This window comes from Arachis ipaensis, chromosome B09, assembly GCF_000816755.2.
Source record: "Arachis ipaensis cultivar K30076 chromosome B09, Araip1.1, whole genome shotgun sequence".
Lineage (NCBI taxonomy): Eukaryota > Viridiplantae > Streptophyta > Magnoliopsida > Fabales > Fabaceae > Arachis > Arachis ipaensis.
Genome location: NC_029793.2, coordinates 19,149,625 through 19,159,127, shown reverse-complemented (window position 1 = coordinate 19,159,127; position 9,503 = coordinate 19,149,625).

Sequence of the window (9,503 nt, the reverse complement as noted above, 5' to 3'; positions counted from 1 at the left end):
TTTATTATTATTATTTTTCATTAATTAACTTATTTTTTTGTATTAAGATTTTTTTATAATTACTTGCGGTTGCAATTCCAAATCGTAACATTTATAAGAGTAAATTTAAAATTTATTGAAGAGGTATTTCAACTTTTAAAAAAAGGAATAATCTTAGCATACAAGCGATTAACACTTACAAGTGTTACAAGTTCTTTACCCTCAAACGCGCCTCTTGTGGCATGTGTGTTTCATGCGCCTCCTTAACAGACTTTTAAATTAATTAACGCGCGAATATATAACTTCCTTTTTTTTTAAAAGGATTTCGTTTTCTTTTTCGAATTTCTTGCCTTCTTTGTTCGATCTCGTTTGTGCGTTTCTCTTTACCTTTTCATTCGTCGTTTACGTGCATTTCTCACTGGTTTCTCCTTCGTCATTTACGTGCGTTTCTCTCTCTGTTTTCTTGCTTCGTTTTTCTCAATTTTTATAGTTTCTGAAATCAAGCTTTGAAATCATTTTGAAGATAATAGATGATTTAACTTCAGATTGTCAGCTGAACCAGGGCGAAGTAGATTTTGAATTTGAATCAAATGAAGTTCCTGAGGTGTGATTTAGTTTTAGTTAATTATTGAATTTGAATTTGATGCAGTTAGTCATGTATGACTGTCTAGCTGAATAATGCGTGAACATTGACTGTGAAATTAATGCGTGAACATTGACTGTGAATTGAATCTAATATACTAGTTTTGATTAATTTTGTACATTTTATACTAGACGTTCGGGTGTAGATCAAAACTATTTGGGTGTATTTACAGTTTATGGCTTTTCTTATTATTTTAGTTGAGTTGTTGTCGTTTGGGTGTAGATCAAGAATATTTGGGTGTATTTTAGTTGAATTGTTATTTTTTATGACGTGCAGAAACTCTATAGTATATACTTATTTTTAACATGGTGTATTTTTAGGTGTATTTTGCAGCCCATCTGTGTTGTTGATGACCAGTTTGTTCCCAAGGTTGGAATGACTTTTAACATCCTTGAAGATGCTGCAAAATTTTACAAGGACTATGCGAAGGCTATAGGTTTTTCTACAAGAGTTCGGAGCACAAATAAGAAGGGAAACGAAATTAAGAATCAATTGATTACATGTAGCAGAGAGGGAAAATGGAAATCTAAAATATCTCCGACCAAGAAGACAAATACCACAGCTGGTTTAAATTTTCCTGCAAGAATTTATATACACACATTGATGGATGTTGGTGCTTGGATCATTTCGAAGGTCGTGTTGCATCATTCATATCTTTGCTGTCCAACTCAAGCAGAGATGCTCAAACAGCACATGAAACTAAGTATGTCCATTGATAAACCCCATTTGTAAGGTTTATCTTGTATTGACTTTAGGAGATTTTATGACCTTTTACCCACATTTATCCAATGAAATAGCATGCTTTCATGATTGTCTCCTAATTTGTGTTTAAGAGTGAAAACATGCTTTCTAGGTCTTAAAATAGCTAAATTTAATTCACCTTGATTCCATTAGATGCCTTGATATGTTTGTTAAGTGATTTCAGATTTAGGAGGCAAAGATTGGATCAAGGGAATAAAGGAAAAGCGTGTAAAAATGGAAAACTCATGAAGAAATGAAGGAATCGCAAAAGCTGTCAAGCCGACCTCTTTGCACTCAATCGACCATAACTTGAGCTACAGAGGTCCAAATGATGCGGTTCTAGTTGCGTTGGAAAGCTAACATCCGGGGCTTCGAAATGATATAAGATCTGCTTTGGTTGCATTGCGCATGGGGGCGCGCACGCGCACAGTATACGTCCGCGCCGATGGGTGCACACAATTCACTTAATGCAATTCGTGGCCAGCGATTTTAGAAGCCTTGTGGGCCCAATCCAACTCATTTCTGATGCTATTTAAGCCAAGGATTGAAGGGGAATTAACATACTTTCACACATTAGTTTAGTTTAGTTTAATTTTTGGAGGAAAAGTTAGTTTTAGAGCTTCTCACTTCTCTCTAGGATTGGAATTAGGATTAGGTTTAGTTCAATAATCTAGATCTAGGTTTCAATTCATGCTTTCTTCTTCTACCTCTCAATTCTATGTTGTTACATTCATGATTCTTCTATTCTTTTGTTGTAATTTCTTTTATGTTGTTTCTATATTTTGTTGTAGATCTACTTTTGTTCCTTCAATTCTCTTTCAATTCAATTAGAGGTAATTCATCATAATTGTGCTTCTTTTGATTGTTGTTGTTAATTCCTTGTAGTAATTGTTGTTAGATTCTATTTTTGTTGTCAATTTCCTATGCTTTTCTTTTATGCCTTCCAAGTATTTGATGAAAATGCTTGGTTGGATTTTAGTATAGAATTTTCTCCTCTTGGCTTTGGTAGAGTAATTAGTGACACTTGAGTTATCTAATTCCTTTGTTGATTGATAATTAGAAGTTGCTAATTGATTTGGATACCACTAACGCTAGTCTTTCCATTGGGAGTTGGTTAGGACTTGTGGAATCAAGTTGATTCATCCACTTGACTTTTCTCCATGGTTAGAGGTTAACTAAGTGGTAGCAATGGACAATTTGTGGTCACAATTGAGGAGGATAACTAAGATAGGACTTCTAGTTCTCATATCTAGCCAAGAGCTTTGTTAGTTGTTAGTTTATTTCCTTTGCCATTTATATTTCTTGCCTATTATCCCCAAAACCCCAAAATACATCTCATAACCAATAACAAGAACACTTTATTGTAATTCCTAGGGAGAACGACCCGAGGTTCAATACTTCGGTTTATAAATTTAGGGGTTTGTTACTTGTGACAACCAAATTTTTGTATGAAAGGACTATTGTTGGTTTAGAAACTATATTGCAATGAGCTTTCATTTGTGAATTCTAAACCGTCAAAAGTCCTCTCATCAAAATGGCGCCGTTGCCGGGGAATTGCAATGGTGTTATGTTATTGGTTATTGTACATATGTGAATATTGTGAATATGTTTGCCTTTTGCCTCTTTGTTAGTTCTTGCTAGTTTTAGGATTTAATTTTCTTTCTTCTTATTTGATTTTGTTTTCATTTTCTCTTGCTATCATGAATTCTCACTTTTGCTATGAGTTTGGTTCTAATTATGTTGTAGGAAATGTGGACTTTAATGACAACATGTACCAAGGATGGAACACTTCAAGATGGGAGGAGCCTCAAGGAATTGATCACTCCTATTGGCAACAACCTCTGGATGCGTATAGGTATAATCACCATCCTAATGCATGTCAATTCAATGGCTATGGTGAATCTTTTTATGATAATCAATCACCACCATCATATTCCTATGACTCTTATCCTCAACATGAACCTCAACCATTCTCACAAGCCTCTCATTACCAAACACCTTCCTATGATCCATATCCACCATATGACCAATTATCCATACCATATACTAATGACCATTATGAGTAAGAACCTCTAGAACCACCACAACCCTATCAAGATTACTACCATGAACCACCTCAATACTCACCATCTCCACACCCTTATCAAGAAGAACCACCTTCCTACTATGAACTCTCTCTCCAAAATGATGAACCCTCTTATCCATCCCAAGCCCCAATAGATGATTCTCTCACCTTGTTACTTCAAGGACAAGCGGATATGCAAAGGAACACCCTAAAGTTTGTGACTAACTTGACCAAGGTAGTGCATACTTTAGCCTACCAATGCTTGAACACTCAAGGTGTTTCCATAGCCATATGTGAAGAATCAATTGAAGAGCATAGCATGAAGGAGAGATTAAAAATTTCGGTGGAAAATGAGGGATGCCACTTTGTGTTAGAACAATTGGAGGAGCCTATGATCATTGAAGAAAAGGAAGAAGTAGTTGAAGATTTAGGAGATGTTGAAAGTCCATGGGAATGTAGCATCATGGAGCACTCTTCCAAGAAGCTTGATATTGATGTTGAGGAGGGTGCGCAACCTCCAAGGCATATCGTTGTTGGAGACTTGGAAGAGGTTTATCAAGAGATGGATTCAATCTTGGATGAATTTCTATCTACAATTGAATCATTTCCCATTGGACATGAAGTTGAAACTATAGAAGAATGTGCACAACCTCCCACACCCTTGGTGAGCAATGAGAAAGAGAGTGAATTGAAAGAGAGCCACCAAGAGGAAAAAGTTGGCATGGTATATATCAAAATTGAAGAATATAAAGAGGTTGATCAAGAGATGGATTCATTCATCAATGAATTCCTATCCAAAATTGAATCACCTCCCATTGAGCAAGAAATCGAAGTTCTTGAAGACAACACCAAGCCAAGTGATAAAGGGGAAAAGGTTGAAATTGAAGAAGCTTGCGAAGAGGTGGAAACAACTAAAGAAGAGCCTAAAGAAGTAGACCTCGCATTGTCTAAGTGTGGGGAGGTCTCCCTCCCCAAGTCACCATCTAACACAACATTCAAGTGGGTAAAATTCTTATCCCTAAGCTTTACTTTCTCACTTGAATATGGTTTAATTGAAAATGATGGTCAACTTAAAGCTCTTTGTGGAGTTAAAAGTAGAAGAGAGTTATGTAGTGGTTGGAAACATCACTCTAAGTTCATGATGGTTACATGCTCAAAGTTGTATAGTAATGATTGGTGGAGAACCAAATTGCATGGGTCTAGGAAGTTGTTTGGAAGCTTTTTTGAGAATTCATCTTGCTTGCCACCCGGACGAATTAATGAGATTCGACTTCAAGACAGGTGTGAAAATAAAGTGTGGGATCCCGGATCGCACAAGGAGAATCAATTTTGGGAGCCCCAAGCTTGTGAAGAATTCCATCAACACTTGGTGCAACAACTAAGGAATCTTGGGGCACAATAGAGGACCAAGCATTGGTGGATGTTCAAGGATAACTTTAAGCACAAGCCACCTTGAGAGTAGCTCCCCATAAGTCCAACTTAAGGACAATAAACAAAAGTGTTAGGTGGGAGACACCCTACCATGGTAAACTCTTTCCACTCTCTTGTAGATTTGATTAATAAGTGATTTGAGTTGCCATTGTAGGTAGTTTTTCCTCTTAGTGTAGTTTTATCTTAATATCTTAGTTGTTAGTTGCTTAAAGTACAAGTTATGTTTGTTTGCACTTGAAAATTTTTGTTAATTTTGCATTTTAGTTGATATTGAGTTGTAGGTAGTGTTAGGGAGGTTTTTAGCTGTTTGTAGTATTTTTGAAAAAAAAAGTCAAGGACGCGTACGCACGCTGTGCGCGTGCGCGTCCATACGCATATGCAGGCCCATACATTTTCCAGAGAGTTGGGCCGCTCTCGCACCAACACTAGGCCAAGGGCATAACCGCTTGCATGCGTGTGCGCACGCGCGCATACGCGCCGATAGACCTATTTTTGCAATGCGCGCGCCCGCGCACATGCCGCGTGCGCGCCGATCCACTGATGCAGTTTCCAGGCCTACAACCCGAGAGTTGTGCCAGCTCTGGGCTAGCACTAAGCCTTTGGCCCAACTCACACCACGCGGACGCGCACTGTACGGGTCCGCACCCATGCCTACACAACTCATCCACGCGTGCGCGCACCTGGCGCGTACGCGCCCTTCGGCCAAAATGCACATCGGCGCGTAAGCATGCATGACGCGTCCGCGCCGGTAAAAAAAAAGAGTTTTTTTCTCATCTTCCATTTTCTTTTGTCTATTACATTCGCATACTTTTATTCTTTACATTTTCATTTTGTTTTTATAGCTTGTTTTTACTTCATTTTTCGAGTTTCTTATTTTTCATAATGGTGTTGAATTCTCTTACTCAATTGTTGAGCATTCTTGCATTGCTTTGGTGCTTCATGACTTGTTTGATATTGATGGATGATGAAACTTTTAAATCAATGCTTCAATCTTTTATGACACTTGTGTCTTTGTGCATTGATATGACCTCATATTGTCTTTCATGACCCACTCTTTCTTGTTCGAACTTGATGCTTTTGAGTGCTTTTTATGCTTTGATTTTGCTCTTGCATCAAGTATTAGTTGATATGCCCTTTGCCTATATTGCTTTCTCATTTACATGCGTAGCTAACATGTAGTGAGAACCCTACTTTTATTTGGCATTAGCCTCCGCCTATGCTCTATTTGCTTTGATATCTTTGCTATAGGCTTGATTTTCTTTCTTTTTCTTTCCTTTTAGGTTGGCCACCAAGAAGGAAGAAAAGGAAAGTTTCTAAATAGGGAAACAAACAAGTCATCCGCACAACCTTTTGAAGGAGCTCATCAATTGTAACAACCCATCCACATTGCTCTTCTTTGCATGCACCGAGGACGGTGCAATCTTCAAGTGTGGGGAGATCGTCTGACCGGTCGGCGATTTTGGGTGACAAGTTTCTAATCTCAACACCTTTGCATTTCATTTTCTTTAGGTCTTTTAGGATTTTTGTTTCATTTTCTTATTTTTGTATATATATATATATAGACACACACACACACAATAAGCTTAGTCAAAATAATGAGGTTCTTAAAGATTTTTATCTATAGGGCACCAATTGATTTGAGTGAAAACTTCTCATAGGACTTGCTTGAATTATATATATTGTGGATCATGTTTTTGAGCTAAGAACACAAGCAAGTGAGATTTGAGCCTAATTGTGTGGTTACATTATATAGCCACTTATTTTTCTTTCTTGTGTGCATTATTCTCTTTCTATGATTGCAATCTTTGATTTGTTCGATTCTTTATGTCCATTATTTTGTGTAGACATGCATTTATATGATTGAGGCCATCGTTTCATTTAGCTCACTTACCCAAATAGCCTTACTTTTTATCTTCCATTATTAGCAACTTTGAGCCTACGCTTAACCCACTTTGTTCTTTAATTTAGCACATTACAAGTCTTAAAGCGAAAAATAATAAATGTCCTTTATTTGGATTAGCTTAGGCTAGTGTGTGTATCATTCAAGTGTGGGAACCTTAGGACATTAGTTGAATAAAAGGGTAGTTTTGTAAATTTTGTTGTAAATATTGGGAATTGGGTACATGCTCATGTGTTAATTAAATGTATAGACCTTATGCATTGATGTTCTTGTATATAGTTTGAAAGAAAGAAAGAAAAAAATAGAAAAAAAAAGAAATAGAAAAAGAGAAAGAAAGAAATAAAAAGGGGACAAAATGCCCCAAAGCAAAGTAAAGCTCAATAAAATCAATGCATATGAGTTGTAATCAAGAAGAGAATGCATGAGTATGTGAAAAGTAAAAAAAAAAATGGGTAGTTAGGTTAGCTTTTGAATTGTATAGGATGTCATAGGTTAGGTGGGAAGTCTAAGCTTATTAAAGATTCATATTTCAAGCTCACTTAACCATATATGCATCCTACCTTGACCCTAGCCCCATTACAACCAATGAAAAGACCTCATGATACTTGTCTGCATGCACGACATAAATGTCGATTGTTAGAAGAAAAACAAATCTTGAAACGCATGATTAGGGGAGAATTGAGTGAATCAACCCTAAACACTTGAGCGAATAGAGTAGAATTAGGATTAGGTTTAGTTCAATAATCTAGATCTAGGTTTCAATTCATGCTTTCTTCTTCTACCTCTCAATTCTATGTTGTTACATTCATGATTCTTCTATTCTTTTGTTGTAATTTCCTTTATGTTGTTTTTATATTTTGTTGTAGATCTACTTTTGTTCCTTCAATTCTCTTTCAATTCAATTAGAGGTAATTCATCATAATTGTGCTTCTTTTGATTGTTGTTGTTAATTCCTTGTAGTAATTGTTGTTAGATTCTATTTTTTGTTGTCAATTTCCTATGCTTTTCTTTTATGCCTTCCAAGTGTTTGATGAAAATGCTTGGTTGGATTTTGGTATAGAATTTTCTCCTCTTGGCTTTGGTAGAGTAATTAGTGACACTTGAGTTATCTAATTCTTTTGTTGATTGATAATTAGAAGTTGCTAATTGATTTGGATACCACTAACGCTAGTCTTTTCCTTGGGAGTTGGTTAGGACTTGTGGAATCAAGTTGATTCATCCACTTGACTTTTCTCCATGGTTAGAGGTTAACTAAGTGGTAGCAATGGACAATTTGTGGTCACAATTGAGGAGGATAACTAGGATAGGACTTCTAGTTCTCATATCTAGCCAAGAGCTTTGTTAGTTGTTAGTTTGTTTCCTTTGCCATTTATATTTCTTGCCTATTATCCCCAAAACCCCAAAATACATCTCATAACCAATAACAAGAATACTTTATTGTAATTCCTAGGGAGAACGACCCGAGGTTCAATACTTCGGTTTATAAATTTTGGGGTTTGTTACTTGTGACAACCAAATTTTTGTATGAAAAGACTATTGTTGGTTTAGAAACTATATTGCAATGAGCTTTTATTTGTGAATTCTAAACCGTCAAAAGTCCTCTCATTATCCATTCTTCGTACAATAGAGAATAACGAGAAAGCCGGTATCAGACCAAGCAAAACTTACCAATCATTTGTTGCGACAGCCGGGGTCACCGCAAGTTAAATTTCATCGAAAAAGACGTGAGGAATTACATCTTGAGAGAAGTGCGGAATATTTTGGAACAAGAAGATGCATAAGAATTCGGAAAATACTTATTAAGAATGAAAGAGGAGAATCAGAATTTCTTTTTTGAGCTCGAACTCGAGGACGATCAGTTGATTAAGCTGGCTTTTTGGGCGGACGCAAGGAGCAGAGCTGCCTTTGAGTATTTCAGAGATGTTATTTCATTCGACACCACCTATAATACAAACAGGTAATATGCTATTCTTGTTTATGATGCTAAATTAATGTTGTTTTATGAATTTGCTGCAGAAGCGTATATTGAATGTTTTTGGGTGTATAAAATCATTATTTGGGTATATTTAATGATTTTAATTCTGTTTTGTGTTTGTTTTATGAATCTGTTGCAGAGGTGTATATTGAATGGTTTTGGGTGTATAAAATCATTATTTGGGTGTATTTAATGATTTTAATTCTGTTTTGTGTGTTGTTTTATGAATCTGCTGCAGAGGTGTATATTGGATGTTTTTGGGTGTAGAAAATCATTATTTGGGTGTATGTAATGATTTTAATTCTGTTTTCTCGTAATTTGTTTCAGGTATAATTTGGTTTGTGGTTCTTTTGTCGGGGTGAATCACCACGATCAGTCAACACTTCTTGGATGTGCTTTGATGAAAAATGAAGATATTGAATCATTCAAATGATTATTTCAATGTTGGCTTCGTTGCGTGGGAGAAAATGCTCCGAAAGGGATTCTCACCGATCAATGTGCGTCAATGAAAAGGGCTATAGAGGCTTGTATGCCTACAACAATTCACCGTTGGTGTATTTGGTACATCACGAAGAAGATTCCAAGCAAATTAAACAGCTACAAGGGACACGTAGAAATCGAACAAGAAATGAACCATGTTGTTTGGAACTCTCATACCAAAGAATCATTTGATAGGAATTGGAATGATTTTCTGCTAAAGTATGGTCTTGTGGACAACAAGTGGATTTCAGGTAATGATGTTTAAAATCCGTAGCAGAGGTGTAAATTG